Source organism: Schistocerca serialis, chromosome 3 (assembly GCF_023864345.2).
Source record: "Schistocerca serialis cubense isolate TAMUIC-IGC-003099 chromosome 3, iqSchSeri2.2, whole genome shotgun sequence".
In the NCBI taxonomy this organism is placed as follows: domain Eukaryota; kingdom Metazoa; phylum Arthropoda; class Insecta; order Orthoptera; family Acrididae; genus Schistocerca; species Schistocerca serialis.
In genome coordinates, this window is record NC_064640.1 from 645,973,568 (window position 1) to 645,995,281 (window position 21,714).

Genomic DNA, 21,714 nt, shown 5'->3' on the forward strand with positions numbered 1-21,714 from the left:
ACAATCGAAAATCCCTTATCCTCAGTGCTGAGCTTGGATGACATAGTCTCGTGCGTCTGAGGCACAGACCAAGTGTCCTGCATACAATCTGCTCTCGAAAACTGCTACTCTTTAGGCATCTGCAGACAGATGTTTTGCAGAAACAGAAGTAAAATTAGATCAACTATCGATAATGTTCAGCCATCTCCAGTGGCAGACGCTACAAAATAGGCGTTCATCATGATGTGCCTTACTGTTGAAGTTTCGACAGTGTGCACTATCTGATCATAAGTATCCGGATAGCTGTTAATGGACATGGACATGAATACGAGGTGTCTCTACAATACACCTTTAAGGCGGTTTGAACTCTGCTGGAGTCACTTTGAATGTGGTGTCTGAAAGTCTATGGAGGATTGACAGCCCTTTTCCCCGCAAGAGCCCAGATTAGAGACAGTAGTGATGTTGGACACGAGGGTTTGGAACGGAGTCGACGTTCTAACTCATCTAAAAGAGATTTCTTTGGGTTCTTTCCAGATTCCGGGAAGGAGTGGTATTGTCCATAAACCTTTGCTTTAGAGATACTGCTTTATGACAAGGTGCATTTGTCATGTCGATACAGTCATCGTCTCTGAACGGTTCAACTACTGTACGCAGTTCACAATGCTTCCGCATTTAGTATGCTCTTACGCTCAATAATGGGAACACATCATAGCCACGAAAAACATCCATTCCATAACACCGTCACTTCCATACTTCGCTGTTAGCACTACTAATGATGGCAAGTAAAATTCGCCAGGCATTCGCCAAACCCCAGCACTTCCACTAGATTGCTGCAGGATGTAGCGTGATTCATCATTACAGATCACTCGTTTCCAGGCATCCACTGCCCCGTGGCCTCGCACTTTACAGTACCTCAAGCGTCGCTTGGCATTGACTACAGAAAAGTGTGGGTTATGATGCGCTGCTGGACCATTTACACCGTTATTTTTAACTCCATACATACAGTTGCTGTGCTAGGTCGAGTGCTGGTTGGACTTCGGAGCTCAGAGCGATTCCTTCTGCTGATTTCATGCAATTTTTTCCAGCTACCTTCTGCATTGCTGGACGGTCCGTGGCCATCAGTACTTGAGGACTCACTGGTCTTGGTTTTAGAAATGTTGAAATGTTAGTCAGGTGACGCCCAGTGACTATTCCATATTCAAAGTCGCTGTGCTACCCTTATCGCCCATTCTCCTGTTACTGTTTCTCTACTGACAACACGGTACTCACTGCCTACCTTTAAACTTGAGGCTCCACGTTTCGTAACATCTAGTGCTTAATTCCACATTAAATGGGGTGTCCGAATACTTTTTACCAGATAGATTAATTTCTCGTAAGGGTAAACTACTATACAGGGTGTACCAAAAAGAATTATCCGGCAATTATTTGGCAAGTCTATATTTCTGAAACTGATAAAAATATACAATGTATTTTATTTTTTGATGAACAGAAAACTCAAAAATAATTTTTTTCATACCTTTCCATAGGTGTTCATACGCTACTCTTGAGATGCACGGCATATGGGAGTGCTATGTTCAAATTGTTCCCACACTGTAGGGAGCATGTCTTGAGTTACAGCTTCCACAGCTGCTGTTAAGCGATGTATCAGTTCATTCATTGTTGTTGGCAGCGGAGGCACATAACCAGAGTCTTTTATAAACCCCCACAAGAAATAAACACATACAGTCAGGTACAGTGACCTTAGAGGCCAGTAATGTAAGGCTGAATCATTTGTTCCAGTGCGATCGAGCCATCGTTCAGTAATCTTCCGATTTAAAAATTCCCGCACTTCCCCATCCTGTTGGTAAATGAAGTCGTTCGAATGTCTCCAACTGTGGAAAAAGAAAATTCTCAAGCATATCGAGATATGTACTTGCTGTAATAGTGTTCTCGGCAATGAAAAATGGGCCACACACCTTTTCCCGTCAATCTGCACAAAACGCATTAAATTTTAGAGAGTCCTTCTCATGTTGTAGAACTTCATATAATCGTTCTGTTCCCATATTCTCACATTATGACGGTTCATCTTTCCATTTAAATGGAATGTTGCCTCGTCAATAAACACTTAGCGCGGAAGAAAACTGTCATCCTCCATCTTGCCAAGAACTAAACGTTGTCGAGCCGCACGGCGAACTGATTTCTGCGGACTCCTTGTGAAACTATGGCGGATTCGTTCGACGTCTGTGTCAGACACTCGGGGACGGCCCGGCGATGTGCCTTTACACGAACAACTTGTTTCTCAGAATTGTTCATGCCATCGTCTAAATGCTCTGTGCTGTAGGAGGATCCACACCATACCTATTACGGAAGTCACGCTGAACAGTTATTACTGACCCGCACTGCTCAAAACGTAGAACACAAAACGCTTTCTGTTGTTCCGACACCATTTTTATTAGAACTAGTGGACATTGATACGAGGTGTCTCTACAATCTTCAGATGTGACATCTTCAGATGTGACAATGAATCCACAAACAGTTGCGTTTGGAGATATAAACTCAAATTCTATGCATTCTGAACATCACGAAAAGGCACCAAAAATGTCAATAAAGTGTGCGTCATGTAGTCATATTAAAATAATTAAAATAGAAAGGGTAGTTATTATGTTGTGAAAAAAGTTATGTGTTTGTCGATTATTTTTCCGCTCTTATCCTCTTGTTAGGCGTCTCTGACCGAGATATTGTTATTCTGCGAGCCCTGAAACGATTATTTCAATTAAACTATTTGTACTAATGTGTTAGTATTCAGTTTAACGTATCAAGTGAAACGTAACAGTTATGAGAAAAACTGAGCTAGTGTGAATTGAAATTACAAGATTGTTTACACTAAATAGGAAATGCTATTCTGATGTTCTATAAAGTATAATTTGTTATGTATGTGAAATCTTATGGGACATAACTGCTAAGGTCATCAGTCCCTAAGCTTGCACACTGCTTAACCTAAATTATCCTAAGGACAAACACAATCACACACACCCATGCCCGAGGGAGGTCTCGAACCTCCACCGGGATCAGCTGCACAGTACATGACTGCAGCGCCTCAGACCGCTCGGCTAATCCCGCGCGGCTATAATTTATTGGCTCGCTGAATTACATTAGGCTTCTTAGGCCATTGTCAGGCGACAAATGAATGTTGCAGTCGCAGATAAAATAAAGTGTGACTTCCACATATGCTGTATGTGGAAGAAACAAAAATTCATGAGATATAGTGTTTAAAGAGAAAAATATTACTTTTTAATGTTACGCCGTAAAAGTTACATCCAAGTGAAAACGAAATATACAGTTTTACGTGGAAATCGCTGCATTTATATCAGATCAAAAATAAAGTTGACTTTTAAACTGTAATCTAATATTTTTGTAACTGAAAATACGTAAACTGTAAATTCAAATTTATTTTCCATCTCTGAAATGTGATGATATTGTTATAAAAGACTTTATTTTAATGAAGTTAAATGTAGCTACTTCTATGTGAAATAAAAGCAGAATACTTTCCTTTGAAAACACTCTACATCACATCATTCTTCTGTATAATATCTGTGTAAGTCGTCTGTCGTTTTATCTTTCTTGGTGACATTCAGTTGTCACCTGACGATGGTATACGAAGCCAAATGCCAGTATGTGACGAAATAAATAATATTTTTTAGTATCTCAAGTTAGTGTTCCCTACTAAATATTGTTGTCATGTTGTGATGACTGACAGAAAAATCACTTACAGTTACAAGTTTATTCCAAACAGTCACACTGTATTTCATTTATACTACGCGTTTCAGATGTTTAAATCTCCATCATGTGGTGAAGTTATGCCAATTAATATTGTTAAGATCTTTGTACATTTCATTGTTTTCTTCCATATGTTTCTAACCTCGTGTGCTGCATAACAAATGAAACGTGACAATCGCGTAAGAAATACTGGTCCTGTTTCTAACTGACAGTTTGGAAACGTGAGAAAGTCACGTAAAATCTCTGGTAATTCTATTTCGTGCATCATGACAAAAACAGTAACGGCTCGTTTTACTACTGAGATGTTGCCAGTTGGTCTTCACCTGCGAGAAATCCATTCACGGGAGCAGTTCGATGCAGACAGGTATTATGGCCCACGATAAATAAGTCTGCACGTTTCATAAGTTGTACTTATTGCACCATCTCAGCTCTGTACCTCTGTGCGTTAGCAATATACCACTAACAAAGCTATGAAGTCATTACAACATGACAGTCAGCCAGGCTAGAAACATATCAACAATCGTGACTGTTTCACTAATGTTCATGTAAGTGTATTAAGTACTGTAATTCCTCCGAAGACATGTGTGACTGTAAGCATTCTTCAAACTGAAAATAATCAAAAACGTGCTTATTTGAGAAGAGCACATTTCTGCTAATTTTAATGTTCTAATTACGATCTTTGTGACAATCGAAAATCCCTTATCCTCAGTGCTGAGCTTGGATGACATAGTCTCGTGCGTCTGAGGCACAGACCAAGTGTCCTGCATACAATCTGCTCTCGAAAACTGCTACTCTTTAGGCATCTGCAGACAGATGTTTTGCAGAAACAGAAGTAAAATTAGATCAACTATCGATAATGTTCAGCCATCTCCAGTGGCAGACGCTACAAAATAGGCGTTCATCATGATGTGCCTTACTGTTGAAGTTTCGACAGTGTGCACTATCTGATCATAAGTATCCGGATAGCTGTTAATGGACATGGACATGAATACGAGGTGTCTCTACAATACACCTTTAAGGCGGTTTGAACTCTGCTGGAGTCACTTTGATAGTGGTGTCTGAAAGTCTATGGAGGATTGACAGCCCTTTTCCCCGCAAGAGCCCAGATTAGAGACAGTAGTGATGTTGGACACGAGGGTTTGGAACGGAGTCGACGTTCTAACTCATCTAAAAGAGATTTCTTTGGGTTCTTTCCAGACTCCGGGAAGGAGTGGTATTGTCCATAAACCTTTGCTTTAGAGATACTGCTTTATGACAAGGTGCATTTGTCATGTCGATACAGTCATCGTCTCTGAACGGTTCAACTACTGTACGCAGTTCACAATGCTTCCGCATTTAGTATGCTCTTACGCTCAATAATGGGAACACATCATAGCCACGAAAAACATCCATTCCATAACACCGTCACTTCCATACTTCGCTGTTAGCACTACTAATGATGGCAAGTAAAATTCGCCAGGCATTCGCCAAACCCCAGCACTTCCACTAGATTGCTGCAGGATGTAGCGTGATTCATCATTACAGATCACTCGTTTCCAGGCATCCACTGCCCCGTGGCCTCGCACTTTACAGTACCTCAAGCGTCGCTTGGCATTGACTACAGAAAAGTGTGGGTTATGATGCGCTGCTGGACCATTTACACCGTTATTTTTAACTCCATACATACAGTTGCTGTGCTAGGTCGAGTGCTGGTTGGACTTCGGAGCTCAGAGCGATTCCTTCTGCTGATTTCATGCAATTTTTTCCAGCTACCTTCTGCATTGCTGGACGGTCCGTGGCCATCAGTACTTGAGGACTCACTGGTCTTGGTTTTAGAAATGTTGAAATGTTAGTCAGGTGACGCCCAGTGACTATTCCATATTCAAAGTCGCTGTGCTACCCTTATCGCCCATTCTCCTGTTACTGTTTCTCTACTGACAACACGGTACTCACTGCCTACCTTTAAACTTGAGGCTCCACGTTTCGTAACATCTAGTGCTTAATTCCACATTAAATGGGGTGTCCGAATACTTTTTACCAGATAGATTAATTTCTCGTAAGGGTAAACTACTATACAGGGTGTACCAAAAAGAATTATCCGGCAATTATTTGGCAAGTCTATATTTCTGAAACTGATAAAAATATACAATGTATTTTATTTTTTGATGAACAGAAAACTCAAAAATAATTTTTTTCATACCTTTCCATAGGTGTTCATACGCTACTCTTGAGATGCACGGCATATGGGAGTGCTATGTTCAAATTGTTCCCACACTGTAGGGAGCATGTCTTGAGTTACAGCTTCCACAGCTGCTGTTAAGCGATGTATCAGTTCATTCATTGTTGTTGGCAGCGGAGGCACATAACCAGAGTCTTTTATAAACCCCCACAAGAAATAAACACATACAGTCAGGTACAGTGACCTTAGAGGCCAGTAATGTAAGGCTGAATCATTTGTTCCAGTGCGATCGAGCCATACTCAGCTGCAGAGTGAAAATCTCATTCTGAAAACTGTATTTATAATAAAGATGGAGAAAAAAGGCGAAGAAGACGTTGTGAAAAGAGTCGGCAGGTCTGTAAAGGGTTATGAAGGTCAAATAAAAAATAGAAAAATGGTTCAAATGGCTCTGAGCACTAAGGGACTTAAACATCTGAGGTCATCAGTTCCCTAGAACTTAGAACTACTTAAACATAACTAACCTAAGGACATCACACACATCCATTCCCGAGGCAGGATTCGAACCTGCGACCGTAGCGGTCGCGCGGTTCCAGATTGAAGCGACTACAACCGCTCGGCCGCACCGGCCGGAAAAAAAAAATAGAAAGCACAGTTAGCAAGAACTACTGTTTTGATGGTGAGAAGCCATAGTCGGTATGTCAATTTGTAATGCTTACTTTAATCGGGGAACAGCATTACAGTCTATTACTGAGGGAAGACAACTTTGCCCCCTCAAGTTTTCACTGTATTACAACAGAAGGTGACAACGGTTTGTGTTGTGCAGTTGGTAGGCCTTCTAATCGTAATGTTATACCAGATGCATTCCAAAATGTATGGTGAACTGCTGTTCGTGATACAGCCATTTTTTGCTTAGCTAATTTTCAGTGTAGTTTGGGCAGTAAGTTGGATCCGCTTTAGTGTTAACCAAGGAATGCTAGTCCTGCAAGGTTCGCAAAAGAGCTTATAAGGTAGGAGACGAGATACTGGCGGAAGTAAAGCTGTGAGGACAGGGTGTGAGTCGTGCTTGGGTAGCTCAGTTGATAGATCACTTACCCGCGAAGGGCAAAGGTCCCGAGTTCGAGTCTCGGCCCGGCACACAGTTTTAATCTGCCAGGAAGTTTCATATCAGCGCACACTCCGCTGCATAGTGAAAATCTCATTCTGGAAACATCCCCCAGGCTGTGGCTAAGCCATGTCTCCGCAATACCCTTTCTTTCAGGAGTGCTAGTTCTGCAAGGTTCGCAGAAGAGCTTCTGTAAAGTTTGGAAGGTAGGAGACGACGTACTGGCGGAAGTAAAGCTGTGAGGACGGGGCGTGAGTCGTGCTTGGGTAGTTCCGTTGGTAGAGCACTTGTCCGCGAAAGGCAAAGGTCCCGAGTTCGAGTCTCGGTCCGGCACACAGTTATAATCTGCCAGGAAGTTTCAAGAATTTAATGTTTCTGGTAAGCCAGCTGTGTGTATTTTAATACGTTATTCCCCAATGTAGATGCAGAAATATTTCACTCGAAGATCCATTTTGTTTACAAAGTGTAGCAGAAATATCGATCGCTGGTGAGTTTTAGAAGTCAGGAAAGTTATACAATAGTTACTTGTATAATCGTTACAAACGAACTTGTAAGTTTCTTTTTTATCAAATTTAATGTTTCTGTACATTTTGTAAACAGCACATCCGTAAAATGTTGTTCGTTTGTTATCGACTTCCTGTCTCTTCGAATTTATCATGCGTTTCTTCATAGACGGCTCTCTCCTTGTTTCGCACTGATTGTACCCAGATTGTCAGCAAATACATCGAAATATGAAATCAGGAAGTGTAATTTCAGATTCATGGAACCCTCCTGAACCTGACTGACTCTCTTCCTGCATGTGTAGTAGAGCAAAATGTGGTTTTTCAGGACGTTGACAAGTGGTCACATTAATGTGATTGGGTAGTGTATAAATTGACACTTGATGCACAAAACAGATCAAACATATGCTTCAATACTTGGTGTCTGCTACTATACAACAGTGCCTTGATTTGCTAATTAAATAATCGAAGCCATAGACAGGTCGACAACAGTTTGCATTAGATACATGGGTTCACGTTCTTAAGATCTACAAAATAAAAATTTTTGTAGAACTCAATCAAAATTCGTTAATATCCCTATTTGACAATATTGTCATGATAAAATATGTTCCTCCTGCTGCTTTAATATAACATCTTTGCAGTGGATAGACGCTGGTTTACACACAATGGTAGAATTTTCATCTGCAACAAGTCCTGACAAGCTGAGGCTTGCGAAAGTACTTAGTCAGTACTTTTATCAATGACAGACTCGGTAGAAATGCTTGTGTGCAGGGACAGGCTGAGATATGCAGGAATGAGCGTCCAGGCCTGCTGGTGCCTAACCAACATCGGAGTCAAACAAATATTTTACAAGTCAAACTCTAACCTTTGGAAGCCAGTGGTTCAGTTTGTCTGCAGCAATCATTAATTCACAGCACTCAAATATTTTTCTGTAATGCAGATCTGCAAAAAAGGAGGCTCTTACACATCTGCATAAAGTGTTTAATTCTTTTGATTGGTACATATGTATTTTGGCCTATCCTACCAATTTCGGGATCTGACATCCTAACAATTTTCCAGGTTTACAGAAAATTTTACAAATTATCAGATTTGTCATCCTACCAATTTTCCAACTGTACAGCCAATATTACCAATTTCCGGATTTGGCATCCTACCAGTTATCCAATTTTACAGCCGGTTTTGCCAATTTCCTACCCGTTTTACCGGTTTCTGAATTTGTTGTCCTACTAATTTGCCAATTCTACAGCCAATAATACCAGTTTGCCAATTTCTAAATTTGGTCCATTGAGCTACCATTCTCAGCCATTTAGCAGATTATGCTGTGATGTCATTATTTCATGCTGTCAAATTATCTTGGTTCAAATGGGTCAAATGGCTCTGAGCACTATGGGACTTAACATCTGAGGTCATCAATCCCCTAGAACTTAGAACTACTTAAACCTAACTAACCTAAGGACATCACACACATCCATGCCCGAGGCAGAATTCGAACCTGCGACCGTAGCGGTCGCGCGGCTCCAGACTGTAGTGCCTAGAACCGCTCGGCCACTTCGGCCGGCTCAAATTGTCTTACATAGCCTTTTTCTTAACTATGCTTCTCACTACAGTGAATGTTGCATAACTGGAATATGTGTAAAAAGTTAATGTGTTCTGACAAACACCCACATCCTATTCCTTCGATGCTTCATATCTTAATTTCATTAAGACAGCAACGATTGTGTATGTATTCTCTCCATTTATCGCACAAAGTTATTATTTAGTGCATTGTTGCAAGTGGGTGTACTTGATATATAAGTGGGTGGACACATCCTGTGTCAATGTGATAATGTGATACAGCTGACAGTTACAAGACTCTGCTGCTGTGAGCTCAACTACATATTATTGCAGGCCCTGTATAAATTGCAAGCTTGTGTGTGCTATTAATGATGGATAGGGTTGCAAATAAAAAACAATATCTATAGGATATGTTTATTTGCATGTATATCTTCAATTTACAAGTGACATTTACAGTAATAGCTAATCTTTGTCGTGCTGTAACTCTTCTGATTACTTGACAGTCCAAATAAATTCTACACTCCTGGAAATGGAAAAAAGAACACATTGACACCAGTGTGTCAGACCCACCATACTTGCTCCGGACACTCCGAGAGGGCTGTACAAGCAATGATCACACGCACGGCACAGCGGACACACCAGGAACCGCGGTGTTGGCCGTCGAATGGCGCTAGCTGCGCAGCATTTGTGCACCGCCGCAATCAGTGTCAGCCAGTTTGCCGTGGCATACGGAGCTCCATCGCAGTCTTTAACACTGGCAGCATGCCGCGACAGCGTGGACGTGAACCGTATGTGCAGTTGACGGACTTTGAGCGAGGGCGTATAGTGGGCACGCGGGAGGCCGGGTGGACGTACCGCCGAATTGCTCAACACGTGGGGCGTGAGGTCTCCACAGTACATCGATGTTGTCGCCAGTGGTCGGCGGAAGGTGCACGTGCCCGTCGACCTGGGACCGGACCGCAGCGACGCACGGATGCACGCCAAGACCGTAGGATCCTACGCAGTGCCGTAGGGGACCGCACCGCCACTTCCCAGCAAATTAGGGACACTGTTGCTCCTGGGGTATCGGCGAGGACCATTCGCAACCGTCTCCATGAAGCTGGGCTACGGTCCCGCACACCGTTAGGCCATCTTCCGCTCACGCCCCAACATCGTGCAGCCCGCCTCCAGTGGTGTCGCGACAGGCGTGAATGGAGGGACGAATGGAGACGTGTCGTCTTCAGCGATGAGAGTCGCTTCTGCCTTGGTGCCAATGATGGTCGTATGCGTGTTTGGCGCCGTGCAGGTGAGCGCCACAATCAGGACTGCATACGGCCGAGGCACACAGGGCCAACACCTGGCATCATGGTGTGGGGAGCGATCTCCTACACTGGCCGTACACCACTGGTGATCGTCGAGGGGACACTGAATAGTGCACGGTACATCCAAACCGTCATCGAACCCATCGTTCTACCATTCCTAGACCGGCAAGGGAACTTGCTGTTCCAACAGGACAATGCACGTCCGCATGTATCCCGTGCCACCCAACGTGCTCTAGAAGGTGTAAGTCAACTACCCTGGCCAGCAAGATCTCCGGATCTGTCCCCCATTGAGCATGTTTGGGACTGGATGAAGCGTCGTCTCACGCGGTCTGCACGTCCAGCACGAACGCTGGTCCAACTGAGGCGCCAGGTGGAAATGGCATGGCAAGCCGTTCCACAGGACTACATCCAGCATCTCTACGATCGTCTCCATGGGAGAATAGCAGCCTGCATTGCTGCGAAAGGTGGATATACACTGTACTAGTGCCGACATTGTGCATGCTCTGTTGCCTCTGTCTATGTGCCTGTGGTTCTGTCAGTGTGATCATGTGATGTATCTGACCCCAGGAATGTGTCAATAAAGTTTCCCCTTCCTGGGACAATGAATTCACGGTGTTCTTATTTCAATTTCCAGGAGTGTATGTGGAAGGCTGCTGCTGTGATGCGTGCATAAGTATATGGAACATCTTTATGTTGTCTGTTGCCCTTTGTGCTGTGGATTATTGCAGCTGTTCTGATGGTTCAGGCAACAGTGTTCTGGTAGTGCTGCAATAGTAACAAGGACCTAAGTATAACAACATAAACACATAATAATAATGACAAATAACAATAATAATGATAATAATAGTAATAATAATAACTAGAGATGGAAGATTACTTACTGACAGGTATTTCCAGCACAACTCACAACTGCTCCTTGCGTGGTGGAAGACTGGACAGACATTTTATAAAAGGGATACAATTTCAGCTAATACAACAAATTTTACTGGCACTCTGCATCTTGTTACCATATTGTTGCAATGCCCTTACTTGTTGCACAATATTCCACTGGTTTGTGGTCATCTGTTCCTCCATTATCACGTCTTTCCAGTCTTGATACAGAAGGCTTTGAAAGTATTCCTCTGATGGGTGTTTACTACTAATAGACCTGTTCAAAATGGTTCAAATGGCTCTGAGCACTATGGGACTTAACATCTGTGGACATCAGCCCCTAGAACTTAGAACTACTTAAACCTAACTAACCTAAGGACATCACACACATCCATGCCCGAGGCAGGATTCAAACCTGCGACCACAGCGGTCACGCGGTTCCAGACTGCAGTGCCTTTAACCGCACGGCCACTGCGGCCGGCTCGTTGGGCAAGAGATTCGCGATAAATGCAAGCTAAGTAAGGAGCCAATGCCGTAGAGTACTCTCTGTAGAAGCGAATTGGAATCCCATCAGGACCTGGCGATTTATTTATTTTCAACCCATCCAGCTGCTTCACAACCCCAGGGATGTCTATCACTATGTCCTCCATACGGAAATCCGTGCGAGACTCAAACGGCGGTATGTTTGTACGAACCGCATGGCCACACTGGCCGGCCTAGACCTGTTAGTCTTCTTTATGAATGCAAGTGTCTAGTCAGTTGAGCACATGAGGTGTGGATGTATGTACAGACAACAAAGAAATGATGACACTTACACAATTGAATTATAAAAATTAAAATTTCTGGAGGGATGGGGGTCCCTGCCTGCACGCCATTGACCGAAATGCCAGTGCCCCAGGACCCTACAGCGAATGGCTTGGAGCACGATGACAGCAACACATAAACGTAACGCCATTGGGCACAGTAGGAGGAATGGGGAAAGCATAGGGGAGGGAATTCCAGGAGAAAATGCCACTGACAGTGCGATTTCAGGAATGCTAATGCTGTCATTAACGATTCGAAGAATCGTGATGCTGACATCAGCAATTTTTGGACCAGAGCTCACAGTGCCCTCCTACTCCACTGCGCTGCTAGAAATCCTCGCAGTACCTGTGCGAGATATTACAAGGTGAGGTTCTCAGTGAGTATTAGGGAAGGTATTTTTGGAGATGACGTTACTGGACCACACCTCTTAGTGGATCGTTTGATTGGTGCACGGTACTTCAACTTTCTGGACATTGCCATGCCTAAACTTCTGGAGGACATTCCCTTGCAGCTGCGTTCTGGATTGTGGTTTCAGAACAATCGTGCTCCAGCGCACTTTGTTTGTCAGGCCAAGATATATCTCACAGACAACTTCAGGCAGATAGTAATTTGAAAGTTTATCTCCAGCTCTTTGCCCTGTGCACTTCCGTGGCCTCACTCCTCTTGATTTTTTCCTCTAGTATTATGTGAAGTTCCTTGTGTATTCAACACCAGTAGGGACAGTGCTTGAGCTTACTGAGCGTATATCAACAGCATTTGATACCATCAGAGAAAAGCGTGGAGTCTTAATTATCCACAGAGATGCTCCAACTCTAGCCGGCCGAAATGGCCGTGCGGTTAAAGGCGCTGCAGTCTGGAACCGCAAGACCGCTACGGTCGCAGGTTCGAATCCTGCCTCGGGCATGGATGTTTGTGATGTCCTTAGGTTAGTTAGGTTTAACTAGTTCTAAGTTCTAGGGGACTAATGACCTCAGCAGTTGAGTCCCATAGTGCTCAGAGCCATTTGAACCATTTTGATGCTCCAACTCTACCACTGGAAACCAACAACTACAATTCTACACTTGAAGTTACAGATTTCGATTATGGCCTTCAGTAAGAAATTTCTGTATTTGCACTGTGGGCTGCCTATAGTCCTGTAACAGTATCTCAGTGTTTACGTAACGGTCCTAGTTATGTGTTTCTTACTGAAGTAATAAGCGTTGAGCTTGCTAAGGCAGAGTCACCAGGAAAGAATATACAGAGCTGCTGTTTTTGCTAAGCTGTACTGAATGATGTGGAGAATTTTCTGACGTGCGAAAAGAAAGTTTCAAAGTTTGTTGGTGCTGGACTATGGCACCAAGCTTTTTTAAAATTGAACTATACTCATTTCCTGTGGTTTGCACCACTGTTGTTGTGTTTCTGTTTATCATGCTGAAGTTCCCTTGTGGCTCTGTCGAAAGCCACTGAGAAAGTACAACAACAAAAAATAATTAACGTAAAGTAATAAAATTTCGGAAATACATTTGTCTACGTAATACACTGAAGTTATTAACATTTCAAGATCACAGGTTAACGTAAGCGTGAGATCAGCCATAGAAAATGTGAAATGTAGGTACATTAATAACTGGTGTAACCGTCGGAATGTTGAATGCAAGCATGCAAACGTGCATGCATTGTGTTGTACAGATGCCGGACTGTCAGTTTAGAGATGCAGTTCCATGCCTGTTATTTGCACGTGCTCCTAAAATAGCGTGAACACCTCGAACTAATGTATGAGCATAACATGATCTCATAGGAGCAACGATGTATATGACATAATCTGTTGCTAAAAAATCATCTATAAAATACTTGAAAATGGCCTAAGGCCGAAATTGCACAATCGTACTGGAAATAAAGAGAATGGCAGCTGAAGGCTTCAAAAAATAAAAGAATATTTGTGAAACCCTTCTGATAAGCTGATAACACTAAAATGAGGTATGGTGTACAGTATGTGCTTCATATTTTGTATGTGACCATATAATTACAGAAATGAAACAGCCCTTACCTGACGTGGAATCAGTCTGTGGATGCAGCACATCTGTTTGGTATTAGTAGGCTGAGTTTAGTGTGCACAAGCACGTCTCACTGCAGTGTATTGTCACTACTCGTACGTGGCTTGCAGCCAGCTGAGATACAGACAGTGGCTGTTTGCACTTGTCCAGGATGCTCATAAAACCTAGTCTGCGCATTGTGCTGAATTATTCCATGGAACACTGCATTATTAAGAAGCAAGATTATTCCAGACTCTTACAGTATCAGCCATCAGCTGCTTATTGTAGCAAGGTCTTTACAGTGGAACTTGTATAAGTTACACTTTCCCCATCGAAACTCATAAAACCCTAGCTGCCCTGTCAGATATCATCACTAAGTTCGAAAATTCCCATCTTTAACTTTGAGGCCTTCTCTCTACCTGTTCAACATGGAAGATTTTCTGGTCCCCCCTAACGCACTGCAGCTGCCACTGATAGCCATCTTACAACTGGTTACTTCCATTGTGCTGAAATCTACATGGCACATGGCGTCCCTCAGTGCGAATAATTTGCTAACTCCTGACTTCATGAAATGACTGTGGCTGGGCAATAGCTTTTGTGCTCTCAGTAGGAGTCCTTGGTCACCATCATATCTGTAGCTGCCCTTAACTGATGCTGAAGTAAACGATTTTTAGTCCCATGAAGGGAAGATATCTATTTTGGTGATTGATTTGTAATGTTTTCCAGCTTCGGGAGCTACTTTTCGTCAGTTACTTTTGTTAGTTACATATAGTGTAGCAGATTGTGTATCTAAGTACAGCAGACTGCAATCAAACTGGCTAATTAAAGCAGTACAGCTAATTAAAACCTTTCCAAACAATGAAACAAATAGTTCAGTTGATCCAGTTGCTGGACTGTAATTGAAGAGCGTCAGATTTATTTCTGTTTACATAAAATTGATCGGTTTTGGCTTATAGATGTACGTCTGTTAGTTACTCTCCATAAAATATATTAATAAATTACTCTTCCTCCAGTTCCACCGTTCCGATGAACTGCATCACCGCTTTCACTGCCGTTGAGATCCTCGCCGTTATCCTGGCAACGAACCCTTACAATGTAGTATCACCCAGGTGAGATGAACCAAGGTTTCCCCCTTCTCCTTTTACAACCGGGCTTGGGACTGGCTTGGGCGAACCATGATATACACAAGATGGACACAGACTGCGAACTATCGAGACTACAGGAAAAAGTATCAAACATCGAAACTAAAATCAGTAAGAGAAGAATGAAGTTCTATGGACAAGTAGACAGATTACCTGGAAAAAGGCTAACTAAACGTCTGTTAGACTATGTGACATCACTTAGAGCGTCGGTACTCAGGGTAACTGAAGTTAAGAAGGAACCGAAGTTGACAAAAGCAAAAATTGACGTGACGAACACATCAGATAGAGATACATTCAGAAAAAAATTGATAAGTGGAAATTTACTCCAGAGATGGAACCAAAGCCATACCAACCAAATTTAACCACAGAAATAAATAAGGCCTTCGGGGAGAAAATGAAGAAATAATTGGGAAATAAGAAGAACCCTAAGAAAGGCTGAAAATCACCTATTTATCGTTCTCCAATGGGGGCATTCTCTAATAATAATAATAATAATAATAATAATAATGAAAAATTAGCAGATGGATCTTTTACTCAAGTATAAACAGTGAATTTCGTTACAAAGCGTTTTCGGGGCAATATGTTACGTTTTTACACTGTACAGCAGCTGCTGTCTATAGGACTGTGGCCTGGCAAATATGAACAGAATGGTTAATAACAGTGACATCATTTATACTAATGCCCTAATAATTGAACGTCTTTCCAGGAGATGCTGAAGTGGTTCACATCAGGTGTGGGGCAAAAAACTGCATCACAGTAAGAGTAATTCTAAATCTCCTGTGTCCTTCGTTGATCTGGACTCTTTCCCTTGGTTGTGGCCTTATTTCTTGTTAGCCACCTTGAGTTCTTCATTCCACATTTCCAATTATTTGTCAGTAAGTTTCACTTTTTTCGCTCTCACTAGAAAATACACACTCTCCAAAAAGATGTCTCAACTGAAATCATTCCAGAGAAATGCTTAGGGTTTGTTAATATCTCTCTCAGAAAATGTAATTAAGTGTCCCGAAGTAATTTATCCGATTGCCTGGACTGTCTGGTGCGTTGTGCTCTGCTTTAAACAGAGCACATCTACTTGTTATTCCTTTTTTGCTCAAACGAAGGCAGTGATCTGACTCTAATCACTTGCATATTTGTGAGCTGTTTTAGTCTTAAAATTCTTGTTATAGACGATGTCTCAAACCTCCAGAGTCAAGTGAAGCAGATTGTAGGTGGTCCTAAGCCAAATGTCATTGTGCAGTTTGAGATCACGAATGAGCAATTCCTGTGAGCTACATTTTTTGTAAACCCTTTTGTTTCTTCATAACAAACAATTGTCACCCACATAGACAGGTGGCACTACCCTATAGAAAAAAAATCTTTTCCACAAATCGTCAACTTAATAGAAAGACATTTACTAGTATGAATTAAAACCTAGGAAAAGCTAGGTCATCCAAGACTGTGGAGATGGCCAAGACGTTTAAGAAAGAACTGTTCGCACAGTAGAATTACGAAGGACGGTGTTGTGTCATGTATGAGAAGGTACTTCAATAGACGGCCTAGAAATTGGCAGTGAAAGGCACACTTCGAAAAGTACAATGTGGAGAATACTTTCCAAACAGCCGTTACATTCCTGTCATATTGTCTTTTTCATCAGTTGGCATGAGATTAAGTTGTTGCCGTAAGTTGAAAGCTGTTTATGTAAATAAAAAACTAAATAAATAAATTTTCAGTATTCATTCCTTCTCTGAAATTATTTACCAGTAGATGCTCTACCATGTGCATAACATTGCTGCTAAAGATCTGTGACCAGTTGTGATCACACCTCCTGATAGGTGACGAAATGGGAACTGCACCGTTTTACAGATCCTAAAGACGAAAGTAGCTTTCACATGATGTGTCACTGCCGAGTAACGTAGTTCAATAAAAGCGGGGTGCACTCAGCCCGTGTGAGGTAAACTGAGGAGCTATTTGATAGAGACGAAGCGGCTCCGATCTCTTAAACTGACATACGGCCAGGAGAGCAGTGTGATGACCTCATGCCCCTCCGTATTACCATCCAGTGACCCCTGTGGTCTGAGGATGACACGACGGCCGGTCGGTACCGTTCGGTGTTCATGGCCTGTTCGGGCGGAGTTTATATACAGAGAAATCACCGCTACAGTTTGTACAGAAGGTAACTGAAAGAAATACGCAATGAGACAAACCAGAAATGCCACTTTTCAAAAATGGCTCTGAGCACTATGGGACCTAACATCTGTGGTCATCAGTCCCCTATAAGTTAGAACTACTTAAACCTAACTAACCTAAGAACATCACACACATCCATGCCCAAGGCAGGATTCGAACCTGCGACCGGAGCAGCCGCGCGGCTCCGGACTGAGCGCCTAGAACCGCTAGACCACCGCGGCCAAATGCCACTTTTATTCAAAGACTGTAATTACAATGGAGTCACCTCTATTCTACATGGTACCCTGGACATTACAAAAGGCGAGGCATGGTTCTTAATAGGGTGTGAGATCACCACGGACGACAGTGCACTTCGAAAAGTACAGTGGGGAGAGTACTTGTCAAACAACCGTTACATTCCTGTCGTACATGCTTCCATACTGGTAAGATGTTCTTGTGGTAGGGCGTCCCATTCCTCCAACACAGCACTGACAACTGTTGGATTGTCGTTGCTGCTTTTGGACGTGCTGCAATACGTCTCCCCAATGCAACCTTCACGTACTCGATGAGATTTAAGTCGTGGTAATGGGCAGGCCAATTCATTCGTTGAATATCTTCTCTTTCCAAGATGTCCTCCATCTGCACTGTTCATTGCAGTTGCCCATTATCATCCATGACAACGGTCATGGTCTAATACACCCCTTAAAAGGTGCACATGGGGAAGCGATACAGAGTCACAGTAATGTTGACCACTGAGTGTTCCATGTTCAAAGTTTTGGATGTCAGTACGCCCATAGTACCTGGACCGCCAAAGTGATTATGTTGCAAAATGCTGGACGTACTCTCACATGGGTGGGAACACGTAATGCACCCAGGAATATTGTCGCACGTGATCGTTTTGGTGGTCCAAATGTTGTGGTGTGGGGAGACACAACGTTGCATGGGCTTGCTGACCTCCAAATCTTTGAATACGGTACACTCACTGACCAGTGTTAGTGTGACACTGTACTCGTTCCCTACTTGCGTATTTTCGGATGAGCACTCGGCCCTGACTTCATTATTATGGATGATAATGTGCGACCACATCGAACTGCGCAAGTGGAGGGGATCTTTGAATGAGAGGAAAGTCAGCCAATGAATTGGCCCGCTCGTTCCCCCGACTTAAATCCCATCGAGTGCATGTGCGATGCGTTAGTGAGACGTACTGCAACAACGACTATCCAGCAATTGTCAATGCGTTGTTGGAGGAATGGGACGCCCTCCCAAAAGAACTCTTTACCAACTTTGTCGCCAGCATTGGTGCACGTTGCAGAGTACGCATTGCCGTCCGTGTTGATCAGACACCGTACTAAGAACTACATCGCCTTTTGTAATGTTCACGAGACCATCAGGGATGGCAGTGACTTCAGTGTAATTATTGCCTTTGAACAAAAGTGTCAATTCTGTTACCTCATTGCTTATTTCTCGTAGTTACCTTGTGCACTACACTTTAGCAGTGTAGGGTATAAGTTTCACTCAGATATGTTGCATGACAGTGACATAGCATACGGAAGTTATTTTCGTCCAGTAGTTTTGCACACCAGTGTATGTGTGCACACATAAATGCTTTAAGTTAAGTAGAGTAATTTATTGCGAGCACTGATTAGTTTTTTGATGCTTGCAGTGAGCAGCGGGAGAATGGAGGAGAGAAGCTGTTTATAGTCGCAGACGTTAGAACTCACTCCAAGAACAAACCTGACATGGACTTAAAAGGTGTTTTGTGCAGTTTCAGCGAGAAGTCAACGCTGGATGCTAGGCAGCAGAAGGAACAAGTATCTGGAGAAAAACGGCCATATCAAAAACGAGGTAGGCGAAGGAAGCAGGAGCTACGTACAAAAGAAGATGCGGATATCACATGGGTGGAAGGTGCGGACACAAATAAGCCAGATACAAAACACAACCGTCGAGTGACTGAGGAGCATAATTATACACGAAGGTAAGTACACGCTGTGGCATATTCCTCGAATCATTTCCTTAAATCGCACTAGACTATGGTGAGCTGGCAGTACATTGTACCACCATTCAGTCGTGGAAATGAGTTCTCCATGAACATAAACTTACGTACAATCAAAAATTTAGGTCATATTTCGCGTGTATAATTTCTAAAGTGTTACAGGGCTAAGCCAATCTTACTAGCAAAACAGTTTTCATTCGAGATTATCCAGAATGTGCACTCATAAATATGTGGAACCAAAATTGCGTGTTTTAAAAAGGAATCAAAACTAGACACAGCCCCAAAACAACAAACCGGTTAATAACAATTGGTTGTTTCTAGGTGCCATGTTGAGTTTATATAATAATGTATTATATCAATATCGCCTAATTACTAAAGTTTTCAGATTACCGGTTGTGCCAAATTATTTCCATCTTCAGATGTGACAATGAATCCACAAACAGTTGCGTTTGGAGATATAAACTCAAATTCTATGCATTCTGAACATCACGAAAAGGCACCAAAAATGTCAATAAAGTGTGCGTCATGTAGTCATATTAAAATAATTAAAATAGAAAGGGTAGTTATTATGTTGTGAAAAAAGTTATGTGTTTGTCGATTATTTTTCCGCTCTTATCCTCTTGTTAGGCGTCTCTGACCGAGATATTGTTATTCTGCGAGCCCTGAAACGATTATTTCAATTAAACTATTTGTACTAATGTGTTAGTATTCAGTTTAACGTATCAAGTGAAACGTAACAGTTATGAGAAAAACTGAGCTAGTGTGAATTGAAATTACAAGATTGTTTACACTAAATAGGAAATGCTATTCTGATGTTCTATAAAGTATAATTTGTTATGTATGTGAAATCTTATGGGACATAACTGCTAAGGTCATCAGTCCCTAAGCTTGCACACTGCTTAACCTAAATTATCCTAAGGACAAACACAATCACACACACCCATGCCCGAGGGAGGTCTCGAACCTCCACCGGGATCAGCTGCACAGTACATGACTGCAGCGCCTCAGACCGCTCGGCTAATCCCGCGCGGCTATAATTTATTGGCTCGCTGAATTACATTAGGCTTCTTAGGCCATTGTCAGGCGACAAATGAATGTTGCAGTCGCAGATAAAATAAAGTGTGACTTCCACATATGCTGTATGTGGAAGAAACAAAAATTCATGAGATATAGTGTTTAAAGAGAAAAATATTACTTTTTAATGTTACGCCGTAAAAGTTACATCCAAGTGAAAACGAAATATACAGTTTTACGTGGAAATCGCTGCATTTATATCAGATCAAAAATAAAGTTGACTTTTAAACTGTAATCTAATATTTTTGTAACTGAAAATACGTAAACTGTAAATTCAAATTTATTTTCCATCTCTGAAATGTGATGATATTGTTATAAAAGACTTTATTTTAATGAAGTTAAATGTAGCTACTTCTATGTGAAATAAAAGCAGAATACTTTCCTTTGAAAACACTCTACATCACATCATTCTTCTGTATAATATCTGTGTAAGTCGTCTGTCGTTTTATCTTTCTTGGTGACATTCAGTTGTCACCTGACGATGGTATACGAAGCCAAATGCCAGTATGTGACGAAATAAATAATATTTTTCAGTATCTCAAGTTAGTGTTCCCTACTAAATATTGTTGTCATGTTGTGATGACTGACAGAAAAATCACTTACAGTTACAAGTTTATTCCAAACAGTCACACTGTATTTCATTTATACTACGCGTTTCAGATGTTTAAATCTCCATCATGTGGTGAAGTTATGCCAATTAATATTGTTAAGATCTTTGTACATTTCATTGTTTTCTTCCATATGTTTCTAACCTCGTGTGCTGCATAACAAATGAAACGTGACAATCGCGTAAGAAATACTGGTCCTGTTTCTAACTGACAGTTTGGAAACGTGAGAAAGTCACGTAAAATCTCTGGTAATTCTATTTCGTGCATCATGACAAAAACAGTAACGGCTCGTTTTACTACTGAGATGTTGCCAGTTGGTCTTCACCTGCGAGAAATCCATTCACGGGAGCAGTTCGATGCAGACAGGTATTATGGCCCACGATAAATAAGTCTGCACGTTTCATAAGTTGTACTTATTGCACCATCTCAGCTCTGTACCTCTGTGCGTTAGCAATATACCACTAACAAAGCTATGAAGTCATTACAACATGACAGTCAGCCAGGCTAGAAACATATCAACAATCGTGACTGTTTCACTAATGTTCATGTAAGTGTATTAAGTACTGTAATTCCTCCGAAGACATGTGTGACTGTAAGCATTCTTCAAACTGAAAATAATCAAAAACGTGCTTATTTGAGAAGAGCACATTTCTGCTAATTTTAATGTTCTAATTACGATCTTTGTGACAATCGAAAATCCCTTATCCTCAGTGCTGAGC